The sequence below is a fragment of the Heterodontus francisci genome, chromosome 18 (assembly GCF_036365525.1).
Source record: "Heterodontus francisci isolate sHetFra1 chromosome 18, sHetFra1.hap1, whole genome shotgun sequence".
Lineage (NCBI taxonomy): Eukaryota > Metazoa > Chordata > Chondrichthyes > Heterodontiformes > Heterodontidae > Heterodontus > Heterodontus francisci.
The window spans coordinates 71,108,579-71,128,559 of NC_090388.1; the positions used below are offsets into that span (position 1 = coordinate 71,108,579).

At 44.2% G+C, this 19,981-nt stretch overlaps 1 protein-coding gene and 1 long non-coding RNA gene across 9 annotated transcripts in view; one reads left to right on the top strand and one right to left on the bottom strand.

The window, feature by feature from the left end:
• The window catches only part of LOC137379717 (uncharacterized), a 199,747-nt gene that overhangs the window by 143,552 nt on the left and 36,214 nt on the right, over positions 1 to 19,981 (bottom strand). The window contains exon 2 of the long non-coding RNA XR_010976894.1: positions 13,476 to 13,663. This is a non-coding gene — a long non-coding RNA (uncharacterized lncRNA). The remainder of the gene's footprint in view (positions 1 to 13,475; positions 13,664 to 19,981) is intronic.
• Positions 1 to 19,981, top strand: part of prickle1b (prickle homolog 1b) — a 493,868-nt gene that overhangs the window by 25,805 nt on the left and 448,082 nt on the right. The gene's annotated exons all lie outside the window — the stretch shown is intronic.

A 19,981-nucleotide genomic window follows, 5' to 3' on the forward strand; every position in this document is an offset into this window, starting at 1 on the left:
AGTGATGTGATACTCAAAGTTTTCAAAGCATCCAACAGTCTCATCAAAACTCTCTGGGTACATTTGTACTATATCTTCTTTGCTTCTGATTGGAGGGCGCTGTTCAATGGGTGTACTGTCTTCAACCCTCAGTGTCGCCTCCTTCACCTCATGGTTTACTGAGATAATCTGCAGCTCTTCATAACTGCTCAACCCCAGGATACCAGGACCATCTGTTTCAGTGATGTAGAACATATAGTTAACATCTTTTCCTTTGTGTGTTCCTCTGATTTGGGTTGTTCCAAGCTGTCAAATCTCAGTTCCCCCGTATGCCATTAGCATGATGTTGTTTGGTTTCAGAGCACCCTTCCTTGGATAACCATTTTCCTCCAAATTTTCAGGAAAGATCTTCTGGTATAGTCTGAGTGGGATGATGTTAGTCTGTGTTCCAGTATCAATCTTCACCTTCAGATTTATCATTATGGGCTTAGTTCTCACCCTCTTCCTGATCTGAATGGTTGTGTGAATTTCTTTTCTCTGGGAACTGTCACATCCAGACATTTCATGCAATTCTATGGTTCCTATGTCTATCATGTTCTCAAACCCATCATCTTCCAGGGTATGAATGTTTTGGTTTCTTTCACTGACTCTGGTGACTCGTCTACCACCTTCTTGCCTTGTTCTGCACATCTTTTCCCAGTGATTGGTCTTTCCACAAGCTCTTCTGATTGATCCATATGCGGGACAGTTCCTTCTGTCTGTCAATTCATGTGGTCGTCCACAGCTCCTGCACGTCTTTCTCTCTGTCTGGAGTACATTCTTTCAATGTTGTTTCACTGAATCAACCCTGCTGCCTTTCTCTTTGCTTAACTGAAGGCTAGCCGTTTGGGTAGTCAGTATCTCCATCTGCCTGCTCGTGGCTTCACGTGCTCTGGTGGCATCTACAGCCTGTGATATTGTGAGCTTGTCCTTTCTGATTGTAGCTTTCTGTACTTCAGGTTGTGCAGAATCCCAAATGAGCTGATCTATCAGCCTTTCATCTGTGTCCTTAAATTTACATTTTCTGGCTGCATTTTTCAATCTTGTTACAAAATTGTCAATAGGCTTACCTAGTTCCTGTCTGAGGCCTTGAAATTCATATCGGTATATCCAAAGATTTGATTTTGGCTGGAGATGGGTGCTGAATCTTTCAAAAATGTTATCTGGGTTTCTGCTGTCTTCTTCACTCGGGTCCCAGCTGTTAACTAAGTTTAAAAGTTTAATCCTTCATCTCCAGCCCACAGAAGGATATAGCTGACCCTTTCCTCTTCACTAGCGCCTTTTAGGAAACTACTGAATGTCAATCTGCACTTTTGTTTAAAGTTCTCAAATGCCTTTACGACATTATCAGCTTCCCAATTCATTATGGGCTATAGCTGTCATTCCTGTTCTGGCTGATATTTCGTTTTTCATTTTCACACGAGTCACTCAGTTTTTCTTTCTCTCTCTCTCATACTAATTTGGGTCAGTTTTCCCAATCTAATTCTTTTAAAATGTTCTAGGTTTACTCACAGACACTCACTGCCACTGTGTTACATCTTCTTGTTGTTTTCTGGTTCCCAGATGTTGGAAATAATCATACTTTAAACTTGGAAATGCTGGAGTCTTTGTTTAATCATTCTGCCAGCATGCTGCCTGCTGTAGGACTGGTGAAACTGGTTTTGTGTTACATATCCCATGACTCTCCAGTGCAGCTGTGAATGTAGCCCCACTGGAACACTTACTCATAATAACTAGTTACTAGCTAATTAGTTCCTAGCACTTTACAGATAGTATAACAATATAACAGTTTCCTACTCCATCTATACAGTCTTTCAGGCAGGGAATTGGGTAGGAATCAGCTCTGGTCACTGCATTAATCTTTCTGTAATCAATGCAGAGCCTTGTTGAGCCATCGAGTTTGGGCATCAGCACAACTGGGGAACTCCAACTGCTCTGGCTGGGTTCAATCAGCTTGTGCTCCAGCATATATTGAATTTCCTCCCGAACCTGGGTCTGTTTCATGGAACCTAGTTGATAAGGATTTTGTTCTTTGGGAGGATTCTCTCCAACATCCACATCATGTAGGATTAGGGTTGTGTACCTTTGTCCCTGTAGATCCTTTTAAACACAGTGAGCAGTCTTGTTAGGGCTCCTCTCTGTTCTGTGTTTAAATAGGAAAGTACGGTGTCTAATTTCTATAACATTTCAGCGTTATCTAACATAACGGTAGGGGGTTCAATTTGGGAATCCTCCTAGCCTCCTTCTAACTCGTCCTCATGGTCCCTTTCACCCTCCTCTTTCCTAACTGTATGACAGACCTGTGTCCCCTTCCAGGCTGTGATTTTTTTTTTTATTATTCATGGGATGTGGGCATCGCGGGCCAGGCCAGCATTTATTGCCCATCCCTAATTGCCCTTGAGAAGGTGGTGGTGAGCTGCCATTTTAATGGTGATACCATTTTAACATATTGATATGGCACAGCCTTTGCTTTTTCTTATGATCTGGGGTGTCAATTCTATAATTCACATGGCTAATTTTCTTTACTACTCTGTACGGGCCACTGAACCAGTCTTTCAATGGTTCTCCCTGTATTGGTGATAGCACTAACACATGGTCTCATGTGACATGTTCTTGCCTTGGCATACTTATCCGCCTGCCTTTTCATAGTTGTCTGGGAGGTTTTTAGGTGCTCCTGAGCCACCGCATAGGCTCTTGGGAGCCATTCTCGGAACATGGAGATGTAGTCTAACAGGGAAGATTCATTCCTGTGTCCCCAAAACCTCTCCTTGATTAGTTTTAGAGGACCTCTCACCTCGTGTCCAAGAACTAATTCAAAGTCAGTGGACTCATTGGGTGAGTCCCTGATAGCAAAAAGAAAAAAACCCAGCCCTTTGTCACAGTCATGGGGTACTCATAGAAGTATGCTCTGATAATTGTCTATAGGGTCTGGTGGTACTGCTCCAAAGCCCCTTGTGACTGTGGGTGGTAGGCCGAGGACTTTTGTTAATTTATGCCCAGATTACCCATGATCTTTTGAAAAATACTGGACATAAAATTCGTGCCCTGATCCGACTGGATCTCAGCAGGCAGCCCATATCAGGTGAAGAATTGGGTTAGCCCCTCCACCACTACCTTGGCAGAGATAGTTCTTAGGGGGATTGCCTCTAGAAATTGGGTAGCCACATCCATAATAGTGAGAAGATACTGGCAGCCCCCTTTTGTTTTTGGCAGGGGTCCCATACAATCTACTGACACGCTGCTGAATGGTTCCCCAAAAGCCAGTATGGTAATTAGGGGTGCAGGTTTTATTGCAGTTTGAGGCTTCCTCACAACCTGGCACATGTGGCAAGTCTTACAGAATGCCATCACATCTTTGTGGAGTTGTTGCCAGTGAAAATGCTGTCTGATGCGAGCTTGGGTTTTTCTGATACTGACATGTCCAGCCATTGGAATCTCGCGGGCTATTTCCAATATTTCCCTACGGTACCTCAGCGGCACCATTACCTGGTGAACCACTGTCCACTCCTAGTCTGCAGGTCTGTGAGGAGGTCACCACTTCCTCATCAGCACCTCATCCTTTAAATAGTAGCACTCTGGAACTTCCTCTGCTTCAGCTTCAGTTTGGGCAGTCTGTGCTAACTTTTTTAACTCTGGCTTGCTGAGCCTCGACCAAGGAAGACCTGTTTAATCCATTCTTTGGGTCACAAGAACACAAGAAATAGGAGCAGAAGTAGGCCATATGTCCCATCGAGCCTGCTCCACCATTCAATACGATCATGGCTGATCTTGGGCTTCAATTCCATTTTTCTGCCTGTTCCCCACATCCCTTGATTCTCTGCAAGACCAAAAGTCTATCAACCCCAGCCTTAAATGTATTCAATGATGGAGCATCCACAATCCTCTGGGGTAGAGCATTCCAAAGATTCACAACCATTTGAGTGTAGTAATTTCTCCTCATTTCAGTCCTGAATGATTGACCCCTTATCCTGAGAGTGTGTCCCTGTGTTCCAGATTCCCTGACCAGTGAGAACAATCTCTCAGCGTCTACCCTATCAAGCCATTTCAGAATCTTGTATGTCTCAACTAGATTGCTTCTCATTCTTCTAAACTGCTCTAACTTCCCAAAGAAGGTTTCAGATAACCAGACATTCGGGTCATCTCTCTGAGGTGCCAGTTCAGCCTCCTTTGACAGACCTTGTTTGGCCATGGACCTTTTTGACCACAGTCAGGAAAAATGCTGGAGACTTTTTCCTACAGCTGCTCTGTCTCCCTGACCTCTTGCAGTCTCTCTAAAGCCATTGGGGAGGCTACCACCTTCACCCCTGCCAGATCATGACACAGAAGCAGGTCGACCCCATGCACAGGTAAACTAGGGACAATCCCCATGGTTGCCGGTCCTGAAACAAGGTCGTACTCCAGGTGCACCCGATATAAAGGTATGGGCATATACCTTCCCCCAATACTGTTTACTAACACTCTAGCATTCAATTCACTCTCTGGGGGAAAGGTCATGCCTTTTCCCAGCAGAAGGTTGGTGGCCAATGTATCCCTAAGTATGACTATTATTCACCTCATTCGAGGGGTATGGGGTCACTTTTTCTCTGGACACAAAATCCTGGTAACTCTCAGGGATTTTGTTAAGTTTTCCCGCACTCTAAGCGGTAGGTTTACTGGTTTTACTGCCGCAGTTAAAGCCACAGCCTGGTCTGCTGTGCTTTCCATCAGAGCCCCTTTTCCTGCACTGGTCTGGTGCACCCTGATTAAACTTATGGGTTTTTCCCAAAACTTCCGGCAGTCAATCTGAAGGTGACCTGTCTTGTTACAATGGAAATATACAGGCTATCGGGCGTCACTCCTATTCTCAGCACCTTCCTTTTTGGCCTGAGGAGGCCCCCTGTGCTTCCAGATTTTAAAAGAGCGGGAGAGAGCAGGACCCAGAGAGCGGCAGAGTCTAAAAGAGTGGGAGAGAGAGTTAGGGCTCATCTAATTTTTGTCCCCTCACATAGTACATGGTTTGACTTATCGGGACCAGTGTGATCTCCTGGACTAGTTTTTGATCGCCTAAGGGGATCGGAGAGGAATTCCCCAGATTTTTCTTTCCCAAATTGGCCTGGGTTTTTAATCCGGTTTTTCACCTCTCCCAGGAGATCACATGGTCTTGGGTTGGGTGGGAAGTGTCTATATTGTGATGCACAGGGCATCGCACCAGGGAACGGAGGTAGAGTGGACCCGGAGGGGCAGAGCATCGGAGCTGTGAGTATAAATAACTTACCTCAGGGATTTCGCGGCCTAGTCACCGGCGAGCGGAGGTAGAGCGGACCCGGAGGGGCGGAGCTGCTTTCACTGCTTCAGTGTTCCAACTGAAACTGAAAAAAAATCTGAAAAAGGTGATGTCAGAGGAAAACTGGTAGGGAATCTGCACTGTTTGAAAAACTAATTTGAAAAATTTGAAAAACTAATTAATGAAGGTAAAGTAGAGATGGCAGGGCAGGCGATGTGCCATAGCTGCATGATGTGGGACCTGGTAGGTCCCATTGCGAGCCACAGTGACCACATCTGCAGCAAGTGCTTGCAGCTCAAAGAACCTGGGCTCAGAGTTGATGGGCTGGAGTCGCAGCTTCAGACACTGCGGCACATCAGGGAGGGGGAGAGGTTCCTGGGCACTGTGCTTAAGGCAGTCACACCCCGTAGGTTAAGTATCTCGAATTCGGCCAGTGGTCGGGGACAGGAGGGCGTGACTACAAGTGAGGCAGGTAGAGGGATCCTGAATTCAGCAATGGAGGAGCCTCAGCTCTTGACCTTGTCTAAAAGGTATGAGGTTCATGTTCCCTGTGTAGATGAGGAAAAGGACGGTAGGGAGGATGAGCAAACTGACCACTGCATCGTGGTACAGGAGGCCATTCAAGCAGGGGGAGCAAAAAGAAAAGTGGTAATGGTGGGGGATTCCATAATTAGTGGTACTGATAGCATCCTTTGTAAGCAGGACCGAGAGTCCCGCATGGTATATTGCCTACCCAGTGCCAGGGTGAAGGACATCTCTAACTGGCTTGAAAGGATGTCGGAGAGGGAGGGGGAAGATCCAGTTGTTGTGGTCCACATTGGAACAAACAACATAGACAAGACCAGGCAAGGGGACCTGTTTGGGGATTATCAGGAACTAGGAACAAAATTAAAAAACAGTCCTCAAGGGTTATAACCGCTGGATTATTACCCAAACCACGTGCAAATTGGCATAGGGATAAGAAAATTAGGGAAGTAAACACATGGCTAAAGGAGTGGTGTGGGAAAGAGGGGTTCCATTTCATGGGGCACTGGCATCAGTATTGGGACAGGAGGGAACTGTACCATTGGGATGGGCTCCACTTGAACCGATCTGGCACCAGTGTCCTAGTGGAAAGGATAAATAGGGTGGTCACAAGGATTTTAAACTAGTAAATGGGGGGGAGGGGGAGGCCTCAGGGGAAGTCAATACAGTTTCAAAAACAAGTAACAGGGCAGAGAGTAAAGAAACAGTCAGGAGCCCTACTTCAGGAACTGCAGGTAATGGCAAAACTGCAAGAAGTATACTGGTTAAACCAGAAGAGAGAAATAATAAACAGGCAAATAAAGCATCAGTGCTGAGGGACAGGTTATGGGGTATAGCCCAAATAAGAGTTCTATATACAAATGCACAGAGCGTAAGGAATAAACTAGATGAGCTGCAGGCGCAAATTCAAATGGAAGATTATGATGTGGTGGCCATTGCGGAGACGTGGCTGCAGAATGGTCGGGACTGGGAACTAAATATACCTGGTTATAAAGTTTACAGGAGGGACAGGGAAAATGGCAGAGGGGGTGGAGTAGTCTTACTGATTAGAAATAGTATCACCTCATTGGTGAGGGAGGATATAATGAGGGGAAAGCATCCAGTGGAGACCTTATGGGTGGAACTGAGGAATAGAAAAGGATCTAAAACTGTAATAGGTGTTGTGTATAGACCCCCTGGTAGCAGTTCTGAGGTGTTAGATTGTATAAATGCACAAATTAGGCAAGTGTGTAACAAAGGCAGAGTAGTATTAATGGGGGATTTTAACTTAGACATAGATTGGGAGAGGCAGACTAGCACCTGACAGAATGGTAGTGAATTTCTGGAATGTGTCCGGGATAGTTTCCTACAGCAATATGTCCTAGATCTAACAAGGGGACAGGCAATATTAGATTTAGTTATGAGTAATGAGCCAAATTTAATTAGTAGCCTAACTGTGCGTGAACATTTATCAAATAGTGATCACAACATGATCGAATTCAAGGTAGCGTTTAAAAGTGAAAAGCATGAATCAGCTACTAGAATTTTAGACTTGGGTAAGGCTGACTTTACCGGGATGAGACAGAGACTGTCCACGGTAAACTGGGTAGATCTGTTAATGGGTCAAAGGACTGCAGAACAGTGGAGAATATTTAAAGAAACATTTAACGAAATACAGAGCAAGTATATACCCCTGAGAGGAAAAAGCTCCACTTCACAGAAAAAATAGCCGTGGACAACTAAAGAGATTAGGGATAGCATAAAACTAAAAGAAAGGACTTACAAAAATGCAAAACGCAGCACAGATCCAGCCAAATGGGATAAATACAAAGACCAACAAAGCAGCTTATAAGAGCTACTAAAAGGGATTATGAAAGGAAACTTGCAAGGGACATCAAAATCAATAAGAAGAAATTTTTTGGTTACATAAAGGGAAAACGGGTGGTCAAGAGCAATGTAGGCCCACTAAAAGCTGAAAATGGAGATATTGTCATTGATAATGGGGAAATGGCAGACATGTTGAACAATTACTTTTCCTCAGTATTTACAGTTGAAAAGGAGGATAACTTGCTGGAAATCCCGAAAAAATTAATAGCCGATAGGGGACAGGGACTTAATACTATTAACATAAGTAAAATATCAGTAACAAGGAAATTAATGGAATTAAAGAGTGAGAAATCCCCAGGACCTGACGGTTTCCATCCGAGGGTGTTAAAGGAAGTAGGGGAGCACATTGTAGATGCCCTAACTATAGTCTTTCAGAGTTCCCTAGATTCTGGAGTAGTCCCTCTGGATTGGAAAGTTGCACATGTCACTCCACTTTTCAAGAAGGGTGAAAGGGGGAACCAAGGAAATTACAGACCAGTTTGCCTGACATCTGTGGTGGGGAAGTTTCTGGAGTCAATAATCAAGGATATGGTGACTGAACACCTAGAAAAATTTCAGCTAATCAGGGAGAGACAGCATGGATTCATGACGGGAAGGTCATGCCTGACAAATCTCATTGAATTTTTTGAAGAGGTGACTAAGGTAGTGGACAGGGAAATGTCGATGGATGTTATTTATATGGACTTCCAGAAGGCATTTGATAAAGCCCCACATAAGAGACTGTTAACTAAGGTAGAAGTCCATGGAGTTGAGTGCAAATTATTGACATGTTTAGGAAGTTTGTTGAGTGGTAGGCGACAGAGAGTGGGGATAATGGGTAAGTACTCTGATTGGCAGGATGTGACTACTGGTGTCCCGCAGGGATCTGTGCTGGGGCCTCAATTATTCACTAACGTCTTGGATGATGGCATAGTAGGTCATATATCCAAATTTGCTGACGATACAAAGTTAGGCGGCATTGTAGACAGTCTAGATGATAGCATAAAATTGCAAGGAGATATTGACAGACTAGGTGAATGGGCAAAACTGTGGCAGATGGATTTCAATGTGGGCAAGTGTGAGGTTATCCATTTTGGATCAAAAAAGAATAGAGCAGGGTTCTTTCTAAACAGGAAGAGATTAAGTACAGTGGACGTCCAAAGAGACTTGGGGGTTCAGGTGTGTAGATCTTTAAAATGCCACAAGCAAGTGCAGAAAATAATCAAAAAGGCTAATGGAATGCTAGCCTTTATATCTAGAGGACTGGAGTATAAAGACACAGAGGTTATGCTGCAGCTGTACAAAACCCTGGTTAGACCCCCACTTGGAGTACTGTGAGCAGTTCTGGGCACCACACCTTGGGAAGGATATATTGGCCTTAGAGGGAGTGCAACGTAGGTTTACAAGAATGATACCTGGACGACAGGGTTAAGTTATGAGGAGAGATTACACAAATTAGGCCTGTTTTCGCTAGAATTTAGAAAATTAAGGGGTGATCTGATCAAAGTCTTCAAGATATTAACAGGAAAAGACAAACTAGATAAAGATAAACTATTTCCACTGGTTGGAGATTCTAAAACTAGGGGGCATAGTCTAAAAATTAGGACCAGACCGTTCAGGAGACTTGTTAGGAAGCACTTCTTCACGCAAAGGGTGGTAGAGGTTTGGAACTCTCTCCCACAAACAGCAGTTGAAGCTTGAACAGTTGTTAATTTAAAATCTGAGATAGATTTTTGTTAAGCAAAGATATTAAGGGATATGGGCCAAAGACAGGTATATGGAGTTAGGCCGCGGATCAGCCATAATCTCATTGAATGGCGGAACAGGCTCGAGGGGCTGAATGGCCTACTCCTGTTTCTTCCTATATTCCTATATTCTAGCTCTTCCTTCTTGCCTATGGCTGCTCGGGTTCCTATCACCCTCCCACCTTCTATCCTCATTATTTTGGAGGTGACTAGGGAAAGGCTTTCCTTGGGCCAAGGGCTTGTGAATAAGTGCTCTTGGAACCTTTTGTTCCGCCACGTGGTTTCTTATGGATAGGGGAGGTGAGTTTGTGAACTCCTCAAGGAGGGTCATCCTCTGAGGTTTTCATAGGTGGACTCTAACTTAAGTGCCCGTATCCACTGGTCAAAAGCAAGCTGCTTAACTTTTTAAAACTCAAGGTAAATTTGTTTAGGCTGCTTTCAGAGAGTTCAGAATTTTTGGTGGTAATCCTCCAGTACTAGCTCATATGCACCCAGGATAGCATTTTTATTCATCTCATCTTTATTCAGTTTGATGAACTCTCATCAGACAACAGCAAATAAACCTCATGGGCTTTTCCTGTTAGTTTGCTTTGCAATAACAGTGTCCAGCTGTCTGCTGACCGCTTCAGCTGTTTATTAACCTTTTCAAACAAGACGAAAAATGCTACCACATCCCCCTCATTGAACTTTGGTATCAACTGGGAGAACTTTAAGAGCTCAGCACTCAGTTCTGAGTTAGGGTTAGCTCCCTCACTAGCTGTGCTTTCACTGGTTGTTTTGGGTCTTCCCCTCGTTAGTTGGATCTGTCTTAACTCTCTCCTCTCTCTCCTTCTGACAAACTCTCTCTTTTAGTCTTTCCTGAAATTCTAATTCTAGTCTCCTCTGTTCTAGTTGTACCTTAGCTAATGTTACTTTGTCTGTTTCAGGTTCTCTGCCTGTCTCCAGCTCTTCAGTGTCAATTTTAAAATGGTTGGCCGCAAGTTTTAGGATTTCAGGTTTCCTAGCTTTTGGACGGATAGTAATCTCTAACTGCCCAGCTACATTCCTCAACTGTTCAGCAGATAGGGCATTTAAGTTGGCCCAAGTTACTTCATTCTGTTCTAGGAAGGTATTGGCCTCAAATGTGGACATTTTAGTTCTCTAGCACTGAAAACCACAAGAAAACAAGAATGAAGTTTTTAAATTATTGCTAGGGATCAATTTGGTTTCACGTTTTCAATTTCCCCTTTGTCTTTGGGTTTGATCCCAGATGTCAGCCCCCAAATTGAAGCCTGGCTCAGATATAAAATTAAAATCCGACCCAAGCCCGAGCCCTTTAATATTTTGTCACGCCCGGCCCGACCCGACCCGACCTGACACGAATCTCCTTCATCCGTTCCGGCAGCAGGCTATTCCTGCAGATGGAGTTGTGGGGAATCATGGGTAAACCTGATCCTGTGACTTCCCAGAAGCAACACTGTCCAGCCCGACCCGACCCAAGCCCGAATGCTGGACTCGGAATATAGATCCGACATGAACCCGGCATATTTAGTCGGGTCTAGTTGGGTTCGGGTCAGGTAGCCAGGCTTTATCCCAAATTCCTGTTATGGTCAAGTGAGGAGGGATCGAAGGGCTTCCCTCTTTCCCTCTCCCTTTTAGACCACAACAGGTTTAATTCTTTTTAAAGTGGATGTACTGGCCAATTCAGTTGGTGTTTGATTACTTACTTGCGATGATCATAACAAGAACCAATCAGGCAGATTTTCTTTAGTTAAGACAGAAAGAGGTTAACTTTATTGTACCTAAACCGAACTAATGAAAATAATAAATTACGTGCCAACTTTCACTCACACACACACATTAGAGGTTTACCCACACACAAATGGGTTACAGAGTGAGGAAAGGAAGATTGGTTGAGTTGGAGTCCATAGAAAAAAGGGGTATACAGTCTGTGGTGTTTGGTGATTCAGCTGGCTTCTAGCTGAATTTGAAGAGGTAAGTGACTGGTTCAGTGAGTCTCTTGGAAACAGCGATGCACATGATTTCCTCCAACGGGGTTTCTGATTGTAGCCAGAGTATGCAGAGGTGGACAGGCAAAGCTCAAAGCTTGTAAGCTGAAATGGAGAGAGCGAGAGAGAGGGGCCCCCATTTGGATCTGCACGTGGCAGAATCCAGAAACTTCTCCTTTACTGCTGCAAAGAAACACAAGCTTAAAACCATAGATGGGGAGGGGCTTACCACATGACAGTCACTCAGTGATTCAAACATAGCAGTTAGCAGTATTTCTTCTGGCTAAAGGAAAAAGAACAAGCAGTTCCCTTAAACCTCCTGGGTCTTAGTTCTTGCTGGCGCATGAGCAGACATTTCCTCTCCCTCCTCACAGGCCTTCCAATGTAGGATACAGTGTTGCAAATTAGGTGGCCATCCTAAGCTGCCAGCAAAGTCATCCTTCATCTGTTCTCTCTTAAATTTCTTCAAAAAACATAAATTCAGATCTCCAGTCAATGGATTAAGGAAAACTATCATTCAACAAAGCAAGTTGGCATGACATCAGTAATACACATCTGCTCAGGAATGAGTAAGGTAGAGTTAATAATATAACTATTTTTATACAACATATTTAACCCAAGGTCTTTCAGATATTGATGCTCCAATAGCAAGACACCAGATAAGGAACACTGAGGTGTGCATAAAATAAGTAGAAACTCTAATTTTTATTAGCATAGTCTATAAAATTGCTTGTCTTTCCTTTCCATGTACTCTTTCTTGTCCATGCCTTTTTTATGTTATGATGCCATTGTATCTGTGTTGTTCTGTGCTTTGGGACAGCATACCTTGGTGCTCACACTGTGGGCTGGATTTTGTTCTGAAGACGGGGGTCCCTGCAGCAGGCCGGAAGGTGGGGGAAGACCCCACCTTGGCCCTCCGTCGGACCCCGGTTGCAATTCCACGGCCGGCAGGCAATTAGCTGCCCGCTGGCTTGGATGCCATCTCTTTAAGGGACGAGCTCCCGCCTCCAAGAGCTGTTGGCCAATCAGAAGGCCGGCAGCTCTGCAGTACCGGCAGCGCCACTGGGAGCAGTGGCCACTACCGGTACTGCAAGTGATCCAGCTGTACCAAAGAGTCTGAAGATCCCCAGAGAAGTAAGTGGGGTTGGGGTCGCCAGAGCCATTCAGGTAGGCATCACTGATGGGGTATTTGGTGGGATTAGTGAGGGTGGGGTGTCTTCCCGTGTGGGGGGTGGTGGCGATCGCTTTTGGGGCTGGCCCTTCGGGGGCCTGCGGTTGCCCCAATGGAGGGCCCCCCGACTGCTCTAGGAGGCCGCCAGATTTTACCTGGTGGTGTCTACCCGTGGCGACAGGTCCCTCTACCTTCCATTAAATTGAGGCAGATGCAGGAAGAGGCGCTTAAATGGGCATTAATTGGTCACTTAAGGGCCTCAATTGGCCTGGAGCAGGAAGGCTTTCCTCAGTCTTCCCCACCCCAGACTAAATTGGAAGGCATCAGGAAGGTGATAGGAAATCCGCCCCCCCACCTTCCGACGCAATGTTATGGGAGCCCCCATCTTTGTTCCCATCCTGAGGAGGCCCATAAAATACAGCCTTGTAACTCCCTTACTGCTGGGCCTCCCAGAATGGCAAGCAATGATTATTGTACTTGATGACCAAGGAAGAATTTTTTTATTGTATGATATTTTGCAAGTTCACCCATTTGGAAAACTGCAATACTGAGAATTTTTTGATTATTGGTCTATGTAATATGAAACCTCCACTGTGTCGATGTTTTTCTGAAGACCTCCTTTCCATGCATTACTTTAGTCTGGAGGTTCATTCTTGTATGTATAGTTTGCTTTCTCTCCTGCTCATTATTGTTGTAGCAGTGAACAGGAATGAACCCCTCTGTTAGACATTTAAAAACAAATATAAGGAACAAGACTGGCTTGCAGACATTCCATCTTCATGATGAAGTTGATTCTAAGCCATGCTCCAATGACTTGCATCATATTTCTGTGCTTACTTTAATTTATTTTTCAAGTTTCCACCCTTTTTCCTGAAGTCACTGAACTTTACTGGCTTACATTTCCACAGGCTCTGACTAACCTCAGGAACCTTATCCAAGTGGGCATTCTTCACCATCTGCTACCCAACTTTGAGGGGGCATCGCAGCCAACGTGATGTTGCCCTCAGCCAATGTTCACACTTTGTGCCAAAAGCGATCAGCCATTGGGCCCATGGATGATTTTTCCTCTCCATCTCTCAGGTCTCTGATGCTAATTGAAACACCCACTCTGAAATCAGGAAGGGACAGAACTTTGAGAGCATTGGAGCGAAAAAGTATAACAATAAATAACAGAGCTGATAAAATGTATTTTTGATTCCGCTTGGAACTGCTACCATAGTTCCAGCAAATCTATATATCTCATTTTATTACAAGTGCAAGACAATCCTAAAGAAAGAGAAAGAAAGGAAGCCATTTCATTCGAGGTTCTTCTGATCTGCAGCTAAAATCTACCACCCGCAACAACTAATTAACCACAGAAGTTGACAAACAGCTACAATTACTTGGACTTACCAGTTGAGACCACTTCGCCACAGTGTGTAGTTGAGCTGTGGCCTTAAGGGACAGGCTAGGTTAACACAGCTCTTTCATTGCCATTAAACATCATAACCATACTGCAGACCCCCAGCTACTCATAAGCAATGCCGCAAGAGATCAGATAGTCATGACATTCTATAATTTTTTTATACAGTCATTTTCCTTTAACTCATTACATCTTTGACCTCTAATTAAATGTTCTGCCAGATCACTCAGTCTGCTACTTGAAACATTCATGACTTCCTAGGACATCAGGAAAAATACAAACTTTTGTCTGATTCATCTCTAGATGTGATAGTTGTGTGGTAGAATGTTTGTATTGTTACTTGATCAGTTAGCAAGGCACCCCTTGCAAATAGGAACATTCTATTATTGAGCCTCCCTTAATGAAGCAACCTTTAATGAAGTGCTCTTGGGTTATATAGCAGCCTTGTTAGAAGAAAGAACTTGCATTTTAAAAGCCCTTTTAATAACCTCAGGACATCCCAATGTGCTTTACAGTAGTTTACAGTACTGAAGCACTTTTTGAACTATAGTCACTGTCGTAAAATAGGAAACACCAACTACTTTGCAACAGCAAGACCCCAAAAACAGCAATATGATAATGACTAGATATTGGGTGAGAAATTCCTTGCTCAAGTGCTGCTTTGCTTAGGTGCTTGGCACTGCTGGCTGCTTTGTGCACGGCCCGTGCGGCATTCTATCAGGTAAAGAGGGCACACAGGGGCCTCAGCCACGTACGCCTGACATCACAAAGCCTAACCAGCTTTGCAACACCAAGATACCATAATAATAAAAGCAAAATACTGCAGATGCTGGAAATCTGAAATAAAAACAAAAAGTGCTGGCAAATACTCAGCAGGTCTGGCAGCATCTGTGGAGAGAGAAGCAAAGTTAATGTTTCAGGTCTGTGACCTTTTATCATCGCTAACTTTGCTTCTCTCTCCACAGATGCTGCCAGACCTGCTGAGTATTTGCCAGCAGTTTTTGTTTTTATTTCTGCCAGGATATCATATTTGGGCCATGCATGGCCAGGCAAAAAATTTGTCAATCACTCAGCAAACAACAAATGTGAAACTGCAAGATAGGCCCCGTACTAGCATTCCTTAAAGGGCCAGGCACCCAAATTGCAAGTAAGGTAATTTTTATGAACTTCTGCTATTGCAAACTGTCTGAGAGTAGTGTACAGTGTTTTTGGAGGTGTTGTGGTGAGTTCCTGGATTTGCCAGAAAATGATGCTGCATCCTCACACCAATATTATTCAGTGCTGCTTTCCTTGAAGAGAGACAGCCTGCCCTTAAGAAGATACCATGTGGTCTCTGCACAACACTATTCGGCCCCTTGCTGATTGTAGAGGCAGCTGGAACTGCAAAAAAGGAAGCAGTGTGGGTCCTGCTCGGCCACATGCTACAATCATGCAGGTGAGATGGGTGCACCAAATGTACATGATGACCACCTTGAGCGGAGCTGGAGAAGGCAGGTCGTGAAACATGACCCCCCTGCCCAAAAGTTTCACGAAACTTCCAGCACTATCTGTTTTAGTGCTGTTAGTTGAGGGATAAATATTGGGCGGGATACTGGAGAGAACTCTTCTGCTCTTCTTCAAAATAGTTACATCCACCTGAGAGAGCAGACTGGTTTAATGCCTTGTCCAAAAGACAGTACCTCCGACAGTGTAACATTCCCTCAGTACTGCACTGGGGAGTCAGTTTGAATTGTGATGCTCAAGTCTCTTGAGTGGGACTTGAACCCACAAACATAGACTCAGAGGGGAGATTGCTACCACTGAGACCCTGCTAATATATTGGTTTCAAAATATTTTCAACCCAAAATGATTGAGCAAGCTGTCTGCTTTAGAAGCCAATTACTGTTGGAACAGCCATCCCTGTGGAGATAACCTCTAAGCTGCAAGCACAGACATGACAACCAACGGGAGGAAGGTTTCCCCTTGTCACTATTCTGAGCATAAGCATAAGCACATTATTTGTTTGAACACATTTTTCATTGCAGTATAAATGACAGCCAGGGGAAGCCTTCCCACATTTGTTTACCATGTTGCTACACACACGTGGACCAAAAGAAATCATCCCCTTGGGGGTGTCCTGGAAACCCTAGACACTTAGACAGCACTGAGACCATTCACACAGTGGGAAGTTCCTCAGCACCTGCACAAAGCTCAGGGTAAATGAACTTAATGCATGGGTCATGCCTCCAAGCGATTTTGAACAAAAAGGTTGAATCGCCTTCTCCGTTTTCTGCTATGCCCATCAAAATGACATGAAGCCATATAAACTCTTCCAACATCTGTCCCTTGTAAATACCTACTTCATTCCACTAAAAAAATGTCATTTACACCCTATTATTTAAAAGTTTTCTTCCCTCAGGTTCTGTCTGTGGTTCTTTACCGCATTTGATCATCATTCCACCAACTCTGCAACTTTGCTTACTAACATTGACACAGTCTCTTCTATTATTGCCATTTTACTGTCTACAAGTGCTAAAAAGGACTGCTGCCCAGGGGAAGTTCGAAAGAATGCAGTGTCTTGTTAAAACCTGAGCGAGTAATGGCGGAAAGAGAACCTCCCAACCGGGAGGACGAAAGGGCCTTGTGATGAATAATGTCATGAACCCGTGCTGTATACCAGTGACCCAGCATGTAGACCACAGCAATGAAGTGAATAATTCACTGACAGCAGGACAGACCTCCTGCCAGCTGACCCTAGTGTTATACAGACTGGCAAACATATTGTCTCAGAGAATGGGACGTGACAGGAGTTTCATGTGAGCAATTGTTCAAACAATAAAACATCACAAGTCAGTTACGTAAAACTGCACAGGGGGTAAAAAGAAAAGGGTGAGCTCGTTAACCCCACAGAGCGCGTCTGATCACTTTACTTTCCACAGTATAATTAACCCTCTGTAGACCAGAGAACACTGCAAAAACTCAACTCAGATTTTCCATCAGCAAAGCTGACGGGCCTTAGACGTACATTATTTATTACACAATGCTGCATGGATTTAACACTGCGTTTGTATTTTTCTTTCATCTCTTATAGTCTTACACCAAAATGTTTTGTAAAAAAAAAGTAGCTCCAAATAGTAGCATTTTTCAGTTATTTAAACAGTACATAGTGCTACAGAATTTATAAAAGAATACAAGGACTGGGAAGGCTAAATTATTAATAAATGCATATTATTTTAGTCAAGTAACTACTGCATTTTTGGCTGTGTTTTATGAACTATTTTAAATTATGATAGTAGCAAAGATATTTTCCTTACCACTTTCTGTGCCCAGTGTGGCTTCTTTTATTTTTGGAAACTGGAAAAATATGAAAAAATTCTAGAACCCACCCTGTCTAATTTAGTTTTTCTACCAAACTGGCAACTACTAGAATTAGCAGCAAGGTGAATTAAATGATCAGATTGTGCGATCCACAATTGTGATTGAAACGTAGAAGTTATTTGGGATATATTGAATGTTTTTTTCTTGCTGCATCAGACATATTGGAGATTTGTTGCAACTGCAGTTTGTTCTCTCCCTTGGTCTCTGTCTGGAAATGTCCCATGATGGGAATTAAATCAGTCATTCAGCCATGTGGAGAACCGCAAGCATGAACCGAAGGTCACAATGCAATGTTTGGGAGCTTCAGTTTATATTAGAATTAGAATATTACAGCGCAGTACAGGCCCTTCGGCCCTCGATGTTGCGCCGATCATCTGACCTACACTATTCCATTTACATCCATATGTCTATCCAATGACCACTTAAATGCCCTTAAAGTTGGCGAGTCTACTACTGTTGCAGGCAGGGCGTTCCACGCCCCTACTACTCTCTGCGTAAAGAAACTACCTCTGACATCTGTCCTATATCTTTCACCCCTCAACTTAAAGCTATGTCCCCTCGTGTTTGCCATCCTCATCCGAGGAAAAAGACTCTCACTATCCACCCTATCTAACCCTCTGATTATCTTGTATGTCTCTATTAAGTCACCTCTCCTCCTCCTTCTCTCTAACGAAAACAACCCCAAGTCCCTCAGCCTTTCCTCGTAAGACCTTCCTTCCATACCAGGCAACATCCTAGTAAATCTCCTCTGCACCCTTTCCAAAGCTTCGACATCCTTCCTATAATGCGGTGACCAGAACTGCACGCAATACTCCAGGTGCGGCCTCACCAGAGTTTTGTACAGCTGCATCATGACCCCGTGGCTCTGAAATTCGATCCCCCTACTAATAAAGGCTAACACACCATATGCCTTCTTAACAGCCCTATTAACCTGGGTAGCAACTTTCAGGGATTTATGTACCTGGATACCAAGATCTCTCTGCTCATCTACACTACCAAGAATCTTCCCATTAGCCCAGTACTCTGCATTGCTGTTACTCCTTCCAAAGTGAATCACCTCACACTTCTCCGCATTAAACTCCATTTGCCATCTCTCAGCCCAGCTCTGCAGCCTATCTATGTCCCTCTGTACCCTACAACACCCTTCGACACTATCCACAACTCCACCGACCTTCGTGTCATCCGCAAATTTACTAACCCACCCTTCTACACCCTCATCCAGGTCGTTTATAAAAATGACAAACAGCAGTGGCCCCAAAACAGAACCTTGCGGTACACCACTAGTAACTAAACTCCAGGATGAACATTTGCCATCAACCACCACCCTCTGTCTTCTTTCAGCTAGCCAATTTCTGATCCAAAGCTCTAAATCACCTTCAACCCCATACTTGCGTATTTTCTGCAATAGCCTACCGTGGGGAACCTTATCAAACGCCTTACTGAAATCCATATACACCACATCCACGGCTTTACCCTCATCCACCTGTTTGGTCACCTTCTCGAAAAACTCAATAAGGTTTGTGAGGCACGACCTACCTTTCACAAAACCGTGCTGACTATCGCAAATGAACTTATTCTTTTCAAGATGATTATAAATCCTGTCTCTTATAACCTTTTCCAACATTTTACCCACAACCGAAGTAAGGCTCACAGGTCTATAATTACCAGGGCTGTCTCTACTCCCCTTCTTGAACAAGGGGACAACATTTGCTATCCTCCAGTCCTCCGGCACTACTCCTGTCGACAATGACGACTTGAAGATCAACAACAACGGCTCTGCAATCTCCTCCCTGGCCTCCCAGAGAATCCTAGGATAAATCCCATCTGGCCCAGGGGACTTATCTATTTTCACTCTTTCCAAAATTGCTAACACCTCCTCCTTGTGAATCTCAATCCCATCTAGCCTAGTAGGCTGTATCTCAGTAATCTCCTCGGCAACATTTTCTTTCTCTACTGTAAATACTGACGAAAAATATTCATTTAACGCTTCCCCTATCTCCTCTGATTCCGCACACAACTTCCCACTACTATCCTTGATTGGCCCTGTTCTAACTCTTATCATTCGTTTATTCCTGATATACCTATAGAAAGCCTTAGGGTTTTCTTTGATCCTATCCGCCAATGACTTCTCGTGTCCTCTCCTTGCTCTTCTTAGCCCTCCCTTTAGATCCTTCCTGGCTAGCTTGTAACTCTCAAGCGCCCTAACTGAGCCTTCACGTCTCATCCTAACATAAGCCGCCCTCTTCCTCTTGACAAGCGCTTCAACTTCTTGAGTAAACCACGGCTCCCTTGCTCGACAACTTCCTCCCTGCCTGACAGGTACATACTTATCAAGGACACGCATTAGCTGCTCCTTGAATAAGCTCCACATTTCGTTTGTGCCCATCCCCTGCAGTTTCCTTCCCCATCCTACACATCCTAAATCTTGCCTAATCGCGTCATAATTTCCTTTCCCCCAGCTATAATTCTTGCCCTGTGGTATATACCTGTCCCTGCCCATCGCTAAGGTAAACCTAACCGAATTGTGATCACTATCGCCAAAGTGCTCACCTACATCTAAATCGAACACCTGGCCGGGTTCATTACCCAGTACCAAATCCAATGTGGCATCGCCCCTGGTTGGCCTGTCCACATACTGTGTCAGAAAACCCTCCTGCACACACTGGA